This window comes from Manis javanica, chromosome 10 (assembly GCF_040802235.1).
Source record: "Manis javanica isolate MJ-LG chromosome 10, MJ_LKY, whole genome shotgun sequence".
Classification (NCBI taxonomy): domain Eukaryota; kingdom Metazoa; phylum Chordata; class Mammalia; order Pholidota; family Manidae; genus Manis; species Manis javanica.
In genome coordinates, this window is record NC_133165.1 from 43567662 (window position 1) to 43590178 (window position 22517).

Sequence of the window (22517 nt, forward strand, 5' to 3'; positions counted from 1 at the left end):
TTCACTGAGCATAATACCCTCTATCTCCATCCATGTGGTTGCAAATGGTAGGATCTGTTTTTTTCTAATGGCTGAGTAATATTTCTTTGTGTATATGTACCATATCTTCTTTATCCATTCATCTACTGATGGACATTTAGGTTGCTTCCATATCTTGGCTATTGTAAATAGTGCAGCGTGCATCTGTCTTTTTCAAACTGGAGTGCTGCATTCTTAGGGTAAATTCCTAGAAGTGGAATTCCTTGGTCAAATGGTATTTCTATTTTCAGTATTTTGAGGAACCTCCACACTGCTTTCCACAATGGTTGAACTAATTTACATACCTACTAGCAGTGTAGGAGGGTTCCCCTTTCTCCACAACCTCACCAACATTTGTGGTTGTTTGTCTTTTCAATGATGGGGATCCTTACTGGTGTGAGGTGATATCTCATTGTGGTTTTAATTTGCATTTCAGTGATGACAAGCGATGTGGAGCATCTTTTCATGTGTCTGTTGGCCATCTGAATTTCTTCTTTGAAGAAACTGTCTATTCAGCTCCTCTGTCCATTTTTTATTTTATTTATTTATTTATTTATTTATTTTTATTTAATAACAATTTATTAAATTACCAATAAATCTTGGTTAGCCTTCTGTATCTCAAAGTTGTGATCAAGGCTAGCAAGATCTAATGGTTTATTTAATACATGTTATAAAGCCCATGTTATAAAATAGCCCATATCCTTTCTTCTCTGGCACCTGAAGAAGTTTATATATTTGTGTAATTATTAGTCAATCATTTTCTCTCACACAGTAGGGGCTGATTCCTTTTTTCTTATTATTGTATCACAGGACTGACACAATATCTGAAAATACTAAGTATCTGTTGAAAGAATGAAAAGCACAGAACAAAACCTCAACAAAATATCTGTAATAGAAGTATTCTTTTAAATTCTTTATCCAGAAGAGTTTTCCCTGAATAGAGCAATTTGATGACTCCCAAGTAAACCTTTTATTTTACAGTCTATATACCTTTACTCCTATGTTGTCTTGGCTTGGAGTTTTACCCTCTGCCTAAATTATCCGTGAATACCATTCATTTTGGGGGGGGGGGGAGAGACAATATTTAAATTTTATTGTTTATAGGGTTGAGTGAAATTGGAAAAAGAGAGAAGCTGACTCATTATCATACCCAAGAGAATCCTCTGTCCATTTTTTAATTGGATTGTTTGCTTTTGGTTTGTTGAGGTGTGTGAGATCTTTATATATTTTGGATGTCAACCCTTTATCAGATTTGTAATTTCTGAATATATTCTCCCATACTGTAGGATACTTTTTGTGGTATTGATGGTGTCCTTTGCTGTACAGAAGCTTTTTAGCTTCATGTAGTCCCACTTGTTCATTTTTGCTTTCGTTTTCCTTGCCCGGGGACATATGATCATGAAGAAGTCACACATGTTTATGTCCATAAGACTTTTGCCTATGTTTTTGTTCTAAGAGGTGTGTGGTTTCATGGCTTACATTCAGGTCTTTGATCCATTTAGAATTTACTTTTGTGTATGGGGTTAGACAATGGTCCAGTTTCATCCTCTTATATGTAACTGTCCAGTTTTGCCAGCACCATCTGTTGAAGAGACTGTCATTTCCCCATTGTTTGTCCATGACTCCTTTATCATATATTAATTGGCCATGTATGTTTGGGTTAATGTTTGGGGTCTCTGTTCTGTTAGACTGGTCTGTGACTCTGTTCTTGTGCCAGTACCAAATTGTCCTGATTACAGTGGCTTTGCAGTAGAGCTTAAAGTTGGGGAGCGAGATACTCCCCACTTTATTCTTCTTTCTCAGGTTGCTTTGGCTATTCAGGGTCTTTGGTAGTTCCATATGAATTTTTGAAATATTTGCTCCAGTTCATTGAAGAATGCTGTTGGTTATTTGATAGGGATTGCATCGAATCTGTATATTTGATGACATTAATTCTTCCTAGCCAGGAGCATGGGATGAATTTCCATTTGTTAGTATCCTCTTTAATTTCTCTTAAGAGTGTCTTGTAGTTTTCAGGGTATAGGCCTTTCACTTCCTTGGTTAGGTTTATTCCTAGGTATTTTATTCTTTTTGATGCTATTGTGAATGGAATTGTTTTCCTGATTTCTCTTTCTATTAGTTCATTGTTAGTGTATAGGAAAGCCACAGATTTCTGTGTGTTAATTTTGTATCTTGACACTTTGCTGTATTCCGATATTAGCTCTAGCAGTTTTGGAGTGGAGTCTTTAGGGTTTTTTATGTACAATATCATGTCATCTGCAAATAGTGACAGTTTGACTTCTTCTTTACCAATCTGGATTCCTTGTATTTCTTTTTTTTGTCTAATTGCCAGGGCTAGGACCTCCAGTACTATGTTGAATAACAGTGGGAGAGTGGGCATCCCTGTCTTGTTCCCGATCTCAGAGGAAAAGCTTTCAGCATCTCGCTGTTCAGTATGATGTTGGCTGTGGGTTTATCATACATGGCCTTTATTATGTTGAGGTACTTGCCCTCTATTCCCATTTTGTTGAGAGTTTTTATCATGAATGGATGTTGAATTTTGTCGAATGCTTTTTCAGCATCTATGGAGATGATCATGTGATTTTTGTCCTTTTTGTTGATGTAGTGGATGATGTTGATGGATTTTCGAATGTTATACCATCCTTGCATCCCTGGGATGAATCCCACTTGGTCATGGTGTATGATCCTTTTGGTGTATTTTTGAATTCGCTTTGCTAATATTTTGTTGAGTATTTATTCATATATGTTCATCAGGGATATTGGTCTGTAGTTTTCTTTTTTGGTGGGGTCTTTGCCTGGTTTTGGTACTAGGGTGATGTTGGCTTCATAGAATGAGTTTGGGAGTATTCCCTCCTCTTCTATTTTTTGGAAATCTTTAAGGAGAATGGGTATTATGTCTTCTCTGTATGTTTGATAAAATTCTGAGGTAAATCCATCTGAGGTAAAATTCTGGGTTTCTCCTTGGGTAGTTTTTTGTTTACCGGTTCAATTTTGTTGCTGGTAATTGGTCTGTTTAGATTTTCTGTTTCTTTCTGTGTCAGTCTTGGAAGGTTGTATTTTTTTTAGGAAGTTGTCCATTTCTCCTAGGTTTTCCAGCTTGTTAGCATATAGGTTTTCATAGTACTCTCTAATAATTCTGTGTATTTCTGTGGGGTCCGTCATGATTTTTCCTTTCTCATTTCTGATTCTGTTGATTTTTGTTGACTCTCTTTTTCTCTTAATAAGTCTGGCTATAGGCTTATCTATTTTCTTAATTTTCTCGAAGAACCAGCTCTTGGTTTCATTGATTTTTTCTTTTGTTTTATTCGTCTCAATTTTATTTATTTCTTCTCTGATCTTTATTATGTCCCTCCTTCTGCTGAGCTTAGACCTAATTTGTTCTTCTTTTTCCAATTTTGATAATTGTGACATTAGACTATTCATTTGGGATTGTTCTTCCTTCTTTAAATATTCCTGGATTGCTATATACTTTCCTCTTAAGACTGCTTTTACTGCTTCCCACAGAAGTTGGGGCTTTGTGTTGTTGTCATTTGTTTCCATATACTGCTAGATCTCCATTTTAATTTGGTCATTGATCCATTGATTCTTTAGGAGCATGTTATTAAGCCTCCATGTGTTTGTGAGCCTTTTTGTTTTCTTTGTACAATTTATTTTTAGTTTTATACCTTTGTGGTCTGAAAAGTTGGGGTAGGATTTCAATCTTCTTGAATTTACTGAGGCTCTTTTTGTAGCCCAGTATGTGGTCTATTCTGGAGAATGTTTCATGTACACTTGAGAAGAATGTGTATCCTGTTGCTTTTGGATGCAGGGATCCACAGATGTCTAGTAGGTCCATCTGTTCTAGTGTGTTGTTCAGTGCCTATGTGTCCTTACTTATTTTCTGTCTGGTGGATCAGTCCTTTGGAGTGAGTGTTGTGTTAAAGTCTCCCAAAATGAATGCATTGCATTCTATTTCCTCCTTTAATTCTGTTAGTATTTGTTTCACGTATGTTGGTGCTCCTGTATTGGGTGCATATGTGTTTATAATGGTTATATCCTCTCGTTGGACTGAGCTGTTTATCATTATGTTCTGTCCTTCTTTATCTCTTGTTACTTTCTTTGTTTTGAAGTCTATTTTGTCTGATACTAGTATTGCAACACCTGCTTTTTTCTTCCTGTTGTTTGCATGAAATATCTTTTTCCATCCCTTGACTTTTAATCCGTGCATGTCTTTGGGTTTAAGGTGAGTCTCTTGTAAGCAGCATATAGATGGGTCTTGCTTTTTTATCCATTTTATTACTCCGTGTCTTTTGATTGTTACATTCAGTCCATTTACATTTGGATGATTATTGAAAGATGTACTTATTGCCATTGCAGGCTTTAGATTCATGGTTACCAAAGGTTCAAGTTAGCTTCTTTACTACCTTACTGTCTACCTTAGCTCGCTTATTGAGCTATTCCCCTTCTTAATCCTCCTCCTGCATTCTTCATATGTTGGGTGTTTTGTTCTGTGCTCTTTTTAGGTGTGCTCCCATCTATTGCAGTCCCTCTAAAATACCCTGTAGAGGTGGTTTCTGGTAGGCAAATTCCCTCAACTTTTGCTTGTTGGGGAATTGTTTTATCCCGCCTTCATATTTAAATGATAATCATGCTGAATACAGTATCCTTGGTTCAAGGCCCTTCGGTTTCATTGCATTAAATATATCATGCCATTCTCTTCTGGCCTGTAAGGTTTCTGTTGAGAAGTCTGATGATAGCCTGATGGGTTTTCCTTTCTAGGTGACCATTTTTCTCTCTCTGGCTGCCTGTAATACTCTGTCCTTGTCCTTGATCTTTGCCATTTTAATTACTATGTGTCTTGGTATTGTCCTTTTTGGGTCCCGTCTCTCAGAAGTTCTGTGTGCTTCCATAGTCTGAGCAACTGTTTTCTCCCCCAGTTTGGGGAAGTTCTCAGAAATTATTTCTTCAAACACCCTTTCTATCCCTTTTTCTCTCTCTTCTTCTTCTCTTACCCCTATAATGCAGATATTGTTCCCTTTGGATTGGTCACACAATTATCTTAATATTGTTTCATTCCTGGAGATCCTTTTTATCTCTCTCTGCATCAGCTTCTATGCATTCCTGTTCTCTTGTTTCTTTTCCATCAATAGCCTCTTGCATCTTATCCATTCTGCTTATAAATCCTTCCAGATATTTTTCCATTTCTGTAATCTCCCTCCAGACATCATCCCTTAGCTCTTGTATATTTCTCTGCAGCTCTGTCAGCATGTTTATGATTTTTATTTTGAATTCTTTTTCAGGAAGACATGTTAGGTCTATCTCCTCAGGGGTTGTGATTTTGTTCTGTATCAAATTCTTTTGTCTTTTCATAGTGATAGAGATAGTTTGTGTATCTGATGCAAGTGACAGCTGGGAGAACGTCCCTTCTTGTTGGTTTGTGGCCTTCCTCTCCTGGGAGATCAGCGACCTCTAGTGGCTTGTGCTGGGCAGCTGCATGCAGATGGGGCTTCTGATTCTTGGCCGGCTGCTATGGTGCCTAGCTCCGTTTTTGCTGTGGGTGTGGCCTGCCTCAGGCTGCTGCTCCGACATGGCAGAGCCTCATCAGAGGGGAAACGGCCATGAGGCTGTTTATCTCCATGAGGGTCCTCCGAGCTGCCCTGCTGTCCAGGGGATTAGGATACCCAGCATTCCCCGGGATTCTCAGCTGCTGGGCTAAGTGTCCTGGGATGCTTCTGTCCAGCCGTGGGGTCCCTGTCCCTTTAAGACTTTCGAAAAGCACTCGCTTTTCTTCATCCCAGGGTTGCCAGTTGTGAGGACCCGCTCACAGGTCTTACTGTCCCTTTTCCCTAGTTTCCAGCACCCCACGCATGCACTGTGTTTCTGTGCTCTGGTGTAGATGGCTAGGGCTGGCTATTCAGCAGTCCTGGGCTACCTCTCCCTCCCTGCTCCATCTCATCTTCTCCTGCCAGGAGCTGGATTGAGGGGCGCTCACATCCCACCAGGCCACGGCTTGTATCTTACCCCCTTTGTGAAGCGCTGAGTTCTCGCAGGTGTGGATGTAGTCTGGCTGTTGTCCTGTGTCTTCTGGTCTCTCTTTTAGGAAGAGTTGTCTTGTATTTTCAAAAATATGTGGTTTTGGGAGGAGAGTTCCACTGTTCTACTCACTCTGCCATCTTGGCTCTGCTCTTCAATGTTGAATTTATATAATATTTATAATGGTGATATCATCTTGATGAATTGATCTTTTTTGTAATTATATAATGACTTAGTCCTTGCTATATATTTGGACTTAAAACATAGTTTGTGTAACATAATATAACCACCATTGCTGTCTTTTGGTTTCAATTTGAAAGGATTTTTTTCTATCCTTCACTTTGAGCCTGTGTCCTTAAGGCTGACATATTTGTAGGTAGCATTTCATTAGGTATTTTTTTATCCATTCATCCACTCTATCTTTTGATTAGAGAATCTAATTGTCTTGCCAATGGGTTTTAGCCCTGTGAAAGTTCATTATGGATTCAGTGTGACCAAAGAAATGACAGTAGAACATTCTTGGGGTGAAAGGGTTATACCCAACATTATTATTTCCATGGTGGCAGGTCAATCACTAGAATCCCATCCACTCAGAGTGAGTCTGCATGCAACAAGCCAGTCTCTGCCTCTGGGCTTCTATGCCTGCACAGCCATCCTCTGGGCATCTGTCCTCAGTGCTGTCACCACTTCAGTCTTTTCTCTGCTCTCCTGCAAACTGTGCTATCCTGTCATTCAGTGCATTGGGCAGAGCTCTTTATATAGAGTCAATAGCAACATATTGCCCACATGTGTGCAGTGAGCTAGCCACACAGGGCCAGGTGAGAATTCTGGCCACAGGAACTTTCATTTTATCCACATTAATACTTTGACATTTTAAGGACTATCTATTGCTAGACAGAGGCTTCTATTGCCATTTTGTGAATGATTATATGAGTTTTGTGGATTATTTGTTTCTTCTATTCCTTCTCTTTTCATTTGATTTGATGATTTTCTATAGTGATATGCTTTGATTCCCTCTTCTTTATCTTTTGTGTATAGCCAGTAGTTTATTTGGTAGTTGTCACAGGTTTACATAAAACATATTATTACATCAACTTAACTTTCATATCATACAAAACTGCTTTTTATTCTCCACCAATAATTTATTTTGATGTCACAATTTGCATCTTTTTATCCTGTGTATCCATTAATGAATTATTACAGTTATAGTTATTTTTATCAGTTATGTCTTCTATCATGTATATTACAAAATAAAGAGATTTAAACTCAACATTTATGCACTTACAGGTTGAGATTTCTACTTTCATATATTTTCATGTTATTAACATCCTTTCATTTCAGGATGAATAACTTCCTTTAGCATTTTATGTAAGGCAGGTCTAGTGGTGATGAAGTCCTTCTGTTCATTTCTCTGGAAAAGTCTTTATCTCTCCTTTATTTCTAAGACACATATTTTCTGATTAAAGTATTCTAAGTTGGCTTTTATTTTATTTCAGTACTTTCTCTCTTGGCCTGTAAAGTTTCTGCTGAGAAATTTGCTGATAACTGAACTGTCCTAGTATGGGACAATTTGATTTATTTTGCTGCTTTCAAAATTCTTTATATTTGATTTTGAAAGTATAATACTTTCAATATATTTGTAAAGTCTTTTTTAGGTTCAACCTATTCAGAGTCTAGAGTTTTATGCGCATGGATGCCCATTTCTTTCTTTAGATCTGGGAAACTTTTAGTCATTATTTCTTTAAGATTTCTGCTCTTTCTTTCTTTTCCCCTTTTGTGACTCCTGTAATGCATCTATAAATGTTCTTTAGATATCTTATTTATCCCATATTCCTCCCTCATTTGCTTTCATTTTTTATTTTCTCCACTGACTGGAGAAAAACTTGTCTTAAAGTTCACTGTTTCATTGGCTTCATCACACCTGCTGTTGATCCTGTCCACTGCATTTTTTTATTTTATTCATTCTATTCAATAGGGCCTAAATTTGCTTGATTCTTTTTACAATTTCCATCTCTTTATTATACTTCTCTTTCCATTCATGTATTGTTTCCTGATTTCATTGAGTTCTATATCTTTGTCCCCTTGTATCTTGTTAAATTATTTTGAATTGTCATGCATTTTATGGGACTTTATTTCTTTGAGGATGCTTTCTAGAAAAGTATCCTGTTCCTTTAGTAGTGCTAAATGTTCTTGAATTTTCTTGTTCCTTGAAGTCCCTGGCTGTTTTTACATTTAAAGAAGGAGTCAACTCCTACTGTTTTTGATAACTTGCTTCTAGAGATTAATATCTTTGCCAGTCATTTAAGCAAGGAATTGTGAGGCCATCTCATAATTTTTCTATGGATTCATGTGTTCCATATTCCATGTTCCCTCTAGGAGCAGTTCTTAAGTTTATATAGGAAGCAGCTCCAAGGTGGCAGCATAGTAAGAACCTGAATGTATACACCAAATCTATACCTACATACATTGAGGCCTGAGTGAACACATACTGTACAATAAGGGATAAAAAGGCCACATAAAATGGCAGGAGAGACAGACATATGGTAATGAAGGAATCCCCATCCCTAAAGTGACCCTGCAGTTGGGAGAGACCATAGCCTGCCATGGGACACAGAAAAAAGTCCATGGTTTGCAGATTAAAGGTAACCTAAGCTATAAGGAAAGGAAACCAATTTTTGAGAACCAAAGTACCCACCAAATGTCAGGGCAACTTCTCTAACTCTCTCTGGGAATAGAGATGGCGGTGAGTACCACTGTCTACATTCCCCTCACACATTAATAGAATGGATGGAAGTAAAGGGAAAACCATTGTTTATACCCCACTCACGCTTATAGTGCAGAGAGGAGAAAAAACAGTACCATTCCCACATAGCAACCTGCATATTGATAGTACAGGCATGAATGGGGCAAGCTGAATACACAAGCTCCAGTCTTAATCAAGGCAGTTTCCTAGACCCTTCCTGTGCTCAAATACACCTGACAGAGATTCACAAGTCCTATTTAATTGTCAATAGCATAGCCTCACACAGGTGCATCATTCTTATACCGTTTTAGCCCTGCCAGTCCATTAGTACATCTCCAGCAGATGCCTATACAGGATACCTACAGATAGTGACCCTCCACCACAGGATACCTACAGATAGTGTCACACCCACCAGTGTGACACTGGCCAGCAAAATCTCAGAAGTCCCCCAGAAGGCACCAGTCTGCCCAAGCCACCTATTAGCATGGCCCTGGCCAGTGTCCACAAAGAAGACTTCCTGACCATGTCTTTCCACCCCCAGTCCCCTCTACAGTGAGGAATGACCAATTTCTCCCTTGGGAGACCAAAAGTGTTGCATTCATATGACACCAATGCCCACTTGAGAAGCCCCCTGCTCATACATTGGGAGCTCTGTCCTTGGGGCATAATGGCCCATGCCCACCCAGCCTCCAGCCATCCAGCAAAAACTGCCAGACATACGCAGTCTACCCAGGAAGCATTCTTATAAAACTCTATAACTTCAAGACTGGGGAAGATAGCCCTTTCATTTAACCTACAAAAGAAAACACAGGAAGTCAAACAAAATGAGAAGACAAAGGAACGTATTTTTTTTGAGAGGGCATCTCTCATATTTATTGATCAAATGGTTGTTAACAACAATAAAATTCTGTATAGGGGACTCAATGCACAATCATTAGTCAACCCAAAGCCTAATTCTCAACAGTCTCCAATCTTCTGAAGCATAACGAACAAGTTCTTACATGGTGAACAATTTCTTACACAGTGAATAAGTTCTTAAATGGTGAACAATGCAAGGGCTGTCATATCACAGAAACTTTCGATTTTGATCACGCATCGTAAAGTATAAACAATCAAGTCAGATATGATTATTCATTTGATTTTTATACTTGATTTATACATGAATCCCACATTTCTCCTTGATTTTTCAAGGAAAATATTTGAAACAATATGGAAAAACTTCAGAAAAAACATTAAATGAAACAGTATTAAGCAATCTATCCAATAAAGAGTTTAAAGTAATGATCATGAAGATGCTCACCAGACTTGAGAGAAGAATAAAGGAATTCAGTGAGAACAGAAATAATGACATAGAAATTTTTAAAAGGAAACAATTGGACATGAAGAATACAATAAATTAAATGTAAGATATATAGCAAGATTCAACATCAGGTTAGAAGATGCAGAATAGATCAGCAGTCTAGAAGAGTAATGAAAAGAAGTCAAGTTGAACAGCAGAAAGAAAAAGAATAACAAGAAATGAGGATAGGTTAAGGGCCCAGTACGACAACATTGAAAGTCTTAACATTTGCATTATAGGAGTCCCAGAAGGAGAAGAGAGAAAGGGATGGAAATATTATTTGAAGAAATAATACCTGAAAATTTCCATAACCTGGAAAGGAAACTTCCAGGTAGCATAAAGGGCCCCAAACAAAATGAACCTAAGGAGGTCCACACCAAGACACAAAATAATTAAAATGACAAAGATAGAAGTCAAAAGAATGCTGTGAGAGGAACAGTGGGTTACATACTAGGGAAATCCCATAAGGCTAACATGTGAGAGGAATAGTGGGTTATATACAAGGGAAATCCCATAAGGGTAACAGCTGATTTTTCAGCAGAAACTCAACAGGGTGGAAGGAAGTGGCATGATATATTCAAAGTGATGAAAGGAAACAAGCAGTGATTGAGAATACACCCTCTGTCAAGGTTATATCATTGAGAATTGAAAGGGAGATAAAAGTCTTCCCAAGTTAAAGGAGTTCAGCACCACTAAACTACCTAAAAAGAAATGTAGAGGGCCTTCTTTAAGAGAAAAGGAATGCCATTAAATTGAAGCAATAAAATTATGAAAAGTTTCATAAAATAATTTGATAAAGTAATACATTTGGCAAAGGTAGTAGATTAATCATTTAAAAGCTAGTATGAAGGTTAAAAGACAAAACCAGTAAAACCAATCACTTCCAAAAATTAGTTCTGGAAATCACTAAATTAAGAAGTGTATAAGAAGACACCATATAAATGATATGGAAGGTGGAGAATAAAAAATATAGTGTTGTTAGAACATATTCAAAGTTAAGTGACCATAAATTTAACATATTTAAAACTACTTGATGCCAAGAATATGTACAGATGGCCAAATACATGAAAAGGTGCTCAACATCACCAGTTATCAGAGGAAAGCAAATCAAACCACAATGAGATATCACCTCATACCTGTTAGAGTGGCTACTATCAGAGACAAGAAAAACTGTGTTGGTGAGGAGGTAGAGAACCCTTATGCATTGTTGGTGGGAATGGAAATTTGTGCAAATACTATGGAAAACAGTATGAAGTCTCCTCAAAAAATAAAAATAGAACTAGCAAATCACCCAGCAATGCAAATTCTGAGTATTTATGTGAAGAAAATGACAATACTAATCTGAATCTGCATATTCATTGTAGCATTATTTATAATAGCCAAGACATAGAAGAAACATAAGTGTTCATCCATGGATGAATGGATTAAAAAAGTGTTATATACACACACACACACACACACATGAATATTGCTTAGCCATGAAAAATAATTAAAGCTTGTCATCACAACACTGATGTATCTTGAAGGAATTTTACTAAGTGAAATAACTCAGACCAGAGAAAGTCAAATGCTGTATGACATCAAATATATGGAATTGAAAAGGCAAATAAGACCTGAACTCATAGATACAGAGCATGGTGATTGCTAAAGAAATGTGGAGGGTAGGTAAAGTGGAAGGAGTTGGAGGGCCAAGATGGTGGCATGAGTAGAGCAGTGGAAATCTCCTCCCAAAACCGTATATATTTTTGAAAATACAACTATCCCTAAAAGAGAGACCAGAAGATACAGGACAACAGTCAGGCTACATTTACACCTGCAAGAACCCTGTGCCATGTGAAGGTGGTAAGTTACAAGCTGCAGCCTGGCGGGACCCGAGCACCCAACACCCCAGCTACTGGCAGGAGGAGAGGAGTCAGAGCAGGGAGGGAGAGGGATCCCAGGACTGATAAATACCCAGCCCTAGCAACTCACACTGGGAAGGCAGACACACAGTGCGTGGGGTGCTAGATACTAGGGAAATGGGACAGTAAAACCTGCAAGTGGGTCCCTGCAGCCGGTGACACTAGGACAAAGAAAAGTGAGTGCTTTTTGAAAGATTTAAAGGGACAGGGACCCCACAGCTGGGCAGAAACATCCCAGAACACTACGCCCAGCAGCTGGGAATCCCAGGGAACTCCAGACACCCTAACCCACTGGGTGGCAGCACAGCTCAGAGAACCTCACAGAGATAAACAGCTTCCTGCCGGTTTCCCCTCTGATGCTACTCCAACATAATGGAGCAGCAGCCTGAGGCAACAAGGCAGTGCTTCTTTCACAAAGGCTGGGCAAGAATTATAAACCCCGTCTACACGCAGCTGCCCAGCATAAACCACTAAGGGTCGGTGTTCTCCCAGGAGAGGAAGGGCACAAATCACAAGAAGGGATGTTCTCCCAGATGACACACTCACCAGCTTCCCGCAACAACCTCTATCGCCAAGAAAAGGCAGAAGAATTTGACACGGACCAGATTAACCCAGACATCCTCCCCTGAAAAGGAATCTGGGGAGATAGACCTAACCAATCTCCCTGAAAAAGCATTCAAAATAAAGGTCATAACCATGCTGATGGAGCTGCAGAGAAATATGCAAAAGCTAAGGGATAACCTTTGGAAGGAGATTACAGAAAAGAAACAATCTCTGGAAGGATTTTTAAGCAGAATGGATAAGATGAAAGAGGCCACTGATGGAAAAGAAACCAGAGGACAGGAATGCATAGAAGCTGATGCAAAGAGAGATAAAAGGATCTCCAGAAATGAATCAATACTAAGAGAATGGTGTGACCAAACCAAACAGAACAATATTCGCATTATAGGGGTACCAGAAGAAGAAGAGGGAGAAAAGTGGATAGAAAGTGTATTTGAAAAAATAATTGGTGGAAACTTCCCCAAACTGGGTGAGGAAATAGCCTCTCAGTCCACAGAAGCACACAGAACTCCCAACACAAGGGACCCAAAGAAGACAACACCAAGACACATAATAAATAAAACGGCAGAGATCAAGGACAAGGACAGAGTTTTAAAGGCAGCTAGAGAGAGGAAAAAGGTCACCTACAAAGGAAAACTGACCAGGTTATCATCAGACATCTCAACAGAAACCTTACAGGCTAGAAGAGAATGGCATGATGTATTTAATGCAATGAAACAGAAGGGCCTTGAACCAAGAATATTGTATCCAGCACGATTATCATTTAAATGTGAAGGAGAGATTAAACAATTCCCCAACAAGCAAAAGTTGAGGGAATTTGCCTCCCACAAACCACCTCTACAGGGTATTTTAGAGGAACTGCTCTAGATAGGAGCATCGTAAGGCTAAACAGATGTCACCAGAGAAAATAAAATCACAGTAAAGAAAGCACACCAAAGAAATACTAACTAAAGGCAAAAAATAAAACCAACTACCCACAAAAGCAGTTAAAGGAAACACAAAAGAGCACAGAATTAAACAACCAACATATAAAGAATGGAGGAGGAATAAGAAGTGAGAGGAATAAAGAATCACCAGTGACTATAGTAGCTCAATAAGTGAGTTAAGTTAGGCAGTAAGATATGAAAGATGCTAACCCTGAACCTTTGGTAACCATGAATCTAAAGCCTGCAGTGGCAATAAGTACATATCTTTCAATAATCACCCTAATTGTAAATTGACTGAATGCACCAATCAAAAGACACAGCATAATAGAATGGATAAAAAGCAAGACCCATCTATATGCTGCTTACAAGAAACTCACCTCAAACCCAAAGACATGCACAGACTAAAAGTCAACTGTTGGAAAAAGATATTTCATGCAATCAACAGAGAGAAAAAAGCAGGTGTTGAAATACTAGTATCAGACAAATTAGACTTCAAAACAAAGAAAGTAACAAGAGATAAAGTAGAACATTACATAATGATAAAGGGCTCAGTCCAACAAGAGGATATAACCATTATAAATATATATGCACCCAACACAGGAGCACCAGCATATGTTAAACAAATACTAACAGAACTAAAGGAGGAAATAGAATGCAAAGCTTTAGGAGACTTCAACACACCACTCACACCAAAGGATAGATCCACCAGAGAGAAAATAAGTAAGGACACAGAGGCATTGTGCAACACATTAGAACAGATGGACCTAATAAACATCTTTAGAACTCTACATCCAAAAGCAACAGGATACACATTCTTGTCAAGTGCACATGGAACATTCTCCAGAATAGAAAGCATACTAGGTAACAAAAATAGCTTCAGTAAATGAAAAAAGATTGAAATCCTACCAACCAACCTTTCAGACCACAAAGGTATAAAACTAGAAATAAATTGCACAAAAAAACGCAAAAATGATCACAAACACATGAAGGCTTAACAACATGCTCCTAAATAATAAATGCATCAACAACCAAATTAAAATGGGGGTCCAGCAATATATGGAAAGAAATGACAACAGCAACACAAAGTCCCAACTTCTGTGGTACGCAGTGAAAGCAGTCTTAAGAGGAAAGTATACAGCAATCTAGGCATATGTAAAGAAGGAAGAACAATCCCAAATGAATAGTCCAACATCACAATTATCAAAATTGGAAAAAGAAGAACAAATGAGGCATAAAGTCAGCAGAAGGTGGCACATAATAAAGATCAGAGAAGAAAGAAATAAAACAGAAAATAAAACAATAGAAAAAATCAATGAAACCAAGAGCTGGTTCTTTGAGAAAATAAACAAAATAGATAAGCCTCTAGCCAGACTTATTAAGAGAAAAAGAGAATCAATACACATCAACAGAATCAGAAATGAGAAAGGAAAAATCACAACAGACCCAACAGAAATACAAAGAATTACGAGAGAATACTATGAAAACCTATGTGCTAACAGGATGGAAAACCTAGGAGAAATGGATAACTTCCTAGAAAAATAAAACCTTCTAAGACTGACCAGGAAAGAAACAGAAAATATAAACAGAGCAATTACCAGCAACAAAATTGAAGTGGTAATCAGAAAACTACCCAAGAACAAAACACCAGGGCCAGATGGATTTACCTCGGAATTTTATCAGACGTTCAGAGAAAACATAATACCCATTCTCCTTAAAGTTTTCCAAAAAATAGAAGAGGAGGGAATACTTCCAAACTCATTCTATGAAGCCAGCATTACCCTAATATCAAAACCAGGCAAAGACTCCACCAAAAAAGAAAATTACAGAGCAATATCCATGATGAACATAGATGCAAAAATACTCAGCAAAATATTAGAAACCAAATTCAAAAATACATCAAAAGGATCAGACACCATGACCAAGTGTGATTCATCCCAGGGCTGCAAGGATGGTACATCATTCGAAAAGCCGTCAACATCATCCACCACATAAACAAAGACAAAACCACGTGATCATCTCCATAGATGCTGATAAAGCATTCGATAAAATTTAACCTCCATTCATGATGAAAACTCTCAGCAAAATGGGCATAGAGGGCAAGTACCTCAACATAATAAAGGCCATATATGATAAGCCCACAGCCAACATCATACTGAACAGTGAGAAGCTGAAAGCTTTCTCTCTGAGATTGGAAACAAGACAGTAATGCTCACTCTCCCCACTGTTATTCAACATTGTACTGGAAGTCCTAGCCATGTCAGTTAGACAAAACAAAGAAATACAACCAATCCAAATTGGTAAAGAAGAAGTTAGACTGTCACTCTTTGCAGATACTGTACACAAAAAGCCCTAAAGACTCCACTCCAAAACTACTAGAACTGATATCGGAATACAGCAAAGTTGCAGGATACAAAATTAACACACATAAATCTGAGGCTTTCCTATACACTAACAATGAACTAATAGAAAGAGAAATCAGGAAAAGAATTCCATTCACAGTTGCATCAAAAAGAATAAAATACCTAGGAATAAACCTAACCAAGGAAGTAAAAGACTTATATGCTGAAAACTATAAGACACTCTTAAGAGAAATTAATGAGCACACTAACAAATGGAAACTCATCCTATGCTCTTGGCTAGGAAGAATTAATATCGTCAAAATGGCCATCCTGCCCAAAGCAATATACAGATTTGATGCAATCCCTATTAAATTACCAACAAAATTCTTCAATGAACTGGAACAAATAGTTCAAAAATTCATATGGAACCACCAACGACCCCGAATAGTCATAGCAATCCTGAGAAGGAAGAATAAACTGGGGGGGGAGGGGGAGGATCTCGCTCCCCAACTTCAAGCTCTACTACAAAGCCACAGTGATCAAGATAGTTTGGTACTGACACAAGAACAGACCCACAGATCAGTGGAACAGAATAGAGACTCCAGACATTAATCCAAACATGTATGGTCAATTAATATGTAATAAAGGAGCCATGAACATACAAAGGGAAAATGACAGTCTCTTCAACAGAAGGTGCTGGCAAAACTGGACAGCTACATGTAAGAAAATGAAACTGGATCACTGTCTAACCCCGTACATAAAAATAAATTCAAAATGAGTCAAAGACCTGAATGTATGTTATGAAAACATAAAACTCCTAGAAAAAAACATAGGCAGAAATCTCTTGGACATAAACATGAGTGACTTCTTCATGAGCATATCTCCCCGGGCAAGGGAAACAAAAGCAAAAATGAACAAGTCGGACTATATCAAGCTGCAAAGCTTCTGTACATCAATAGAACAAAAAGTTACCCTACAGTATGGGAGAATATATTCATAAATGACAGATCCAATGAAGGGTTGACATCCAAAATATATAAAGAGCTCATGCACCTCAACAAACAAAAAGCAAATAATCCAATTAAAAAATAGGCAAAGTAGTTGAACAGACAGTTCTCCAAAGAAGAAATTCAGATGGCCAGCAGACACATGAAAAGATGCTCCACATAGCTAGTCATCAGAGAAATGCAAATTAAAACCACAATGAGATATCACCTCACACCAGTAAGGATGGCTGCCATCCAAAAGACAAACAACACATGTTGGTGAGGTTGTGGAGAAAGGGGAATCCTCCTACACTGCTGGTGGGAATGTAAATTAGTTCAACCATTGTGGAAAGCAGTATGGAGGTTCTTCAAAATGCACAAAATAGAAATACCATTTGACCCAGGAATCCCACTTCTAGGAATTTACCCTAAGAATGCAGCAGCCCAATCTGAAAAGGACAGATACACCCCATGTTTATCACAGCACTATTTACAATAGCAAGAAATGGAAACAACCTAAGTGTCTATCAGTAGATGAATGGATAAAGAAGATGTGGTACATATACACAATGGAATATTATTCAGCTATAAGAAGAAAACAAATCCTATCACTTGCAGCAACATGGATGGAGCTAGAGAGTATTATGCTCAGTGAAATACGCCAGGTGGAGAAAGACAAGTGTCAGATGATTTCACTCATATGTGGAGTATCAGAATAAAGAAAAAATGAGGGAACAAAACAGCAGCAGAATCACAGAACCCAAGAATGGACTAACAGTGACCAAAGGGAAAGGGACTAGGGAGGATGGGTGGGAAGGGAGGCATAAGGGCAAGGAAAAAGAAAGGGGGTATTATGATTAGCATGTGTAATTAGCATGTGGGTGGGGGCATGGGGAGAGTATGCAACACAATGAAGAGAAGTAGTGATTCTACAGCATCTTACTATGCTGATGGACAGTGACTGTAATGGGGTGTGTGAGGGAGACTTGGTGAAGGGGGGAGGCTAGTAAAGATAATGTTCTTCATGTAATTGTAGATTAATGATAACAAAAAAATTGTTTGTCAACCGAAATGAGTTCTGTAGCTTCCAGGAGACAGTCAGACAGACAAAAAGAATGAAGAAAAGAAGGAAAGAAAGAAAAGAATATGATGACCTATGGCATTAAAAAAAGTTCATAGAAAATAATTTCATTCCATTTGTAAAAATAAATCATTATACATAATTTGTATTACTTACACTATACATTTTCTTTGAGCAAATATATCATTAACAATTTCCAGTACACAAAGTAAATGTGGAGGTTGAATCATGGAAACTGATGTTTATATTTTATCGTCTTATCATCTTCCTGTTAATCTGTCACCCACATCTGGTATTAAAAATTTATATGGCTTTCAATGTAACAGAACATTCCATAGCAGTACTGACTGTCAGACCTTCAGTTAAGTGATTTTTATAAATAGTTTTGAACATTATGATTATGAGGTCTTTTAAAATACATACAAATGCAATTTAAAAATTAAAGGAGTTGCCATGAACAAGAGCTTCAATCATCCGTAAGTTTGTGACCTCATATTTCCTTGAGTAATTAGACACATGTTGGAATGTTTGTTTTAAGGAGAATGAGAACTGAATATGATGGGAATCTATTTCTCTAGTTTCTTCACCTTTTGACACTATCAGCCATTTTATTCTTCCTTTATTCCTTAAAACGTTGAAATATAAATGATTATAAACATGATGATGTTGGTTTCAGATGAACTACAAAATGATCCATCAATTATTTATGGTACCAAAGCCTCACCATGATAAGTGTAGTTATTATGTCACCATAAATACATTGCAATATTATTAGCTCTATTGCCTGTGCTGTGACTAAATTGTTTATTAAATTAAAGTTTGTAACTCTCTCATATATGCATATTTTATATGTCCCCTGTCAGTGGTAACCACCAAACTGTTCCCTGTATTTATGTGCCTGTTTATATTTTGTAGGATATTTAAATTTACCAAAGTATATTAATTCTAGAGAATACATATTAAAATTCATTGTTAAATGATTATGATTTACTTATAGAAGCATTTCTGTATTTATTCTTATCAACATATAAAATGTTTCTAAGGAGACATAATTGATTCTTCTACATACACAAAAACGTAGTTACTTATTCCTTTATTACATGTCTGCTAGTTGCTATCAGTTATTAAATGATTTATCATGAAAAAAATGGATGGAGTTAGTTAAAATTATAAACTCCCAGTTATAAAATTGATAAGTCCTGGGGATGTAATGTATGGCATGTTGACTATAGTTAATAACAGTGTTTGGTATATTTGAAAGTTAAAAGAGAGATCTTAAAATCTCATCTCAAGAAAAAACAAATATGTGAGGTGATAGATGTTAAACAGACTTACTCTGCTATTTCACAACACATACAACTACCAAATCATTATGCTGTATACCTGAAACTAATATATTATACATCAATTTTATCTCGATTTAAATATATTCCATGTGTTTAATACATGTAGTTCTTATAGAGGAGGAGAATGGGTAAAATAGGTGAAAGGGAAAAATTAGTGAAAATGTTTAATATCTTGATCTTGGTGATGCTTACAAGAATGCATATGCATGGCAAAATGCATTGAGCTATACACATCAAGATTTGTGCATTTTATTGTATACATTTCAAAAAATAAAATAAATACATATAAAAATTGGGTCATTCATAAACAGAGACAATTTTACTTATTCCTTTCTGATTTGGGTATGTTTTATTTCTTTTTTCATTGTTTTGTCTAACTGCTCTGGGTAGTTGAATAGAAGAGATGAGAATGGGCATTATTGCCTTATCTTGGATATTAGAAAGCTTTCAGGTTTTCATTTTTGAATTTTCAAAATTTTCATTATGGATTTTGCATAAATGACGTTTGTTATGTTGAAGTAGTTGCCTTTTATTCCTAGATTGCTGAATGTTTTTATTATGAAAGAGTGTTGAATTTTATCATGTTGTTATGTATCAATTGAGATGATCATAGTTTCTGTTCTTCATTCTATCAACATGATGTATTACATTAATTGATTTTTCATATAATAAAACATTATTGCATTCCAGGAGTAAATCCTACTTGGTCATTGTGTATAATCATTTAATATACTGTTTAATTCAGTTTCCTAGTATTTATTTACATTTTCTGCATCAATATTCATCATGGATTTTTCTCTATAGCTTTCTTTTCCTTTATTGACTTTGGCTTTGGCATTAATTTAATAGAAAGACCTTGGGATTGTTTCTTCCTCTTTGATGTTTTCTGCAAGAGTACAGGAGGATTATAGACTCTGTTATAATTCCTTTGTGAATGTTTGATACAATTCTCCAGTGAAGCCATCTTTCCTGGTCTTTACTTTGTGATGTTTTGATTAATCATTCAATCTCCTAACTAGTGATAGGTCTGTTCACTTTTTCTATTTCTTCACAATTTTGTCTTGGTACACTATGTGTCTAGAAATTTATCCGTTTCTTGTAGACTATCCACTTTGTTGGTAACATTTTTCTTGGGTTTGTAATTCTTTTTATTTCTGTGACATTTAATGTCCTTTTCATTTCATATTTTATTTGAATCTATTTTCCTTTTTTCTTAATCTATCAGTTGATCAATTTGTTTATCTTTTCTAAAACAACTTATCTTTATCAACTTTCTACTGTTTCTATTCTCTATTTTATATATCACTGTTCTACTTCTAATTTCCTTTTTATGCAAGCTTTGCATTTTGTTTATTTCTAGTTCCTTGAGGTTGTTGATTTAAGATCTTTCTTTTTAAATGTGTTCATAGCTATAAACTGCCCTTCTAGTAGTGCTTTGCTGATATCCTTTTTCTCTATAGAGACATAAAAGTTTTGTTACCCTTTTTCTCTATAGAGACATATTGTAACTTCTTTTGTGATTTCTTCTTCCACCCAATAGTTGTTTGTGTGTTATTTAATATTTCTGGATTTTCCATTTTTCTTTCTGCTATTGATTTCCAGTTGATTTCAGTTTTCTAAGCTTTTTTCTTGGTGTTGAATAGGTGTGTAATATTCCAACCACCTTACACGCCAGAAAAGAAATGAGAGGTCTACTTCTCTGTTTTTCAGATTGCCCTTAGGCTTGTCTTTCTCCTTTATTGCAAATCAAGTCGCCTCTTTTGGGGAGGAAATTAGATGCTCTCTGTTTTATGGCCTGCTTCTCTCTCCTTGAGGAAAAATCTCTGGAGATTTCTAGAGTTAGAAGTGGGGACATTGGCAAGTTTTTTCCTGAGTGTCAGCCCACTGTAATAACTGAGTGCTCAAGGGAGATGGGCAACAGCCTGAGTTCCTGTGGCTTGCCTCACTAGCCATTGCTTCACACCTGGGGTGGGGATGATCAGGGCCCCAGTCTGTTCCATGTGCTTCACCTAAGGTAGAGCCATTGTTACTCAAATGGGGCTTGAAGGTCGAGGGAGCTTAAGCCATACTTAATTTAAGGCACATGTAGTTGGGGACCAAATATGAAATGCTGTATTATCTGTTTGATATTTTGGTATAAGAAACACAGAATGACTAAGTTCTTTTTTTCCATGTTATATAAGTTTCATGCTAATATATACAACATTGGATAAGCTTTGATGTTAGAGAAACATAGATTTCAGCTCTCACTTCTCTACTTAAAATCCACATGATCCTGTACAATTCCTATCTTCATTGAGATTGTACACTTACCTACACTATGGGATCACTGATACCTCTATTGATACTTCTTGTGAGGTAAAAATGCCAGAATCATTGTGAAGTGGCTGACACATTGTAAAGTGGCTGAAAGATGTTTGTTTCATTTCTTCCATTTCTCTTTTCTTATTTTTCATACCCCATTTATTTTTAAGTATCATGAACTAAATATATTTCTGAGTTCAAAGCTGAATAATGTAAAATTTTTTATTCTGTGTTATATTTTCTGTAGATCTTGTCTAAAAATTTGGTTTCTTCTACCTAATTTTACCTCTGGGAACTTATAGGGATTATTTTATCAAAGCTAATTAATAGATTACATACTATTGTTAAATATTTAACATGATACTTATTAACTTTTACTTTAGACATTTCCTGTGTATGTACCCTTCTATTCAGATATACAATCTATTTAACTTCTGACAGATCATGAATCTATCTTAAATATTTCTTCCTCTATTTCCTGTTCAAAACATTATCCTTACATACAATTTCTCTTCCTACTTTACACCACCTTTCCATATCTCCCTTTAATTACACCTCATTTTTCAAATTTGCCACTCATTGCCCAGAATGAACCTGTAATTATATTTAGAATTCATTAAACATACATAGTGCTATTTATTAACACATTTATATTATATATCTATTAACTAATTGTTGTAGTTATTTTTCATATTTTTTCTTTTAATTTGTATACCAGAGTTAAAACTGATTTGAATATCATTTCCTCAACATCTTTGTGTTTCAGGGTAAAGAATGTGAGAAAAATGATAGGTCTACTAAAAGTCTTTTTTCTTTGTATCCCCATGGAAGAATGCCTTGCTTTAGGTTCTACTCAGTAGACATTTTTCAATTGTGTGCATGGTGTGACACTAATACCTACAGAAATAAATTTGGACATTTTTACTTCCAACTCATAAAATATGAAGCAGGGCAGATCCTT

At 36.7% G+C, this 22517-nt stretch overlaps 1 protein-coding gene across 5 annotated transcripts in view; it reads left to right on the forward strand.

Moving 5' to 3' along the window:
• Positions 1-22517, forward strand: part of SEPTIN14 (septin 14) — a 234356-nt gene that overhangs the window by 188090 nt on the left and 23749 nt on the right. The gene's annotated exons all lie outside the window — the stretch shown is intronic.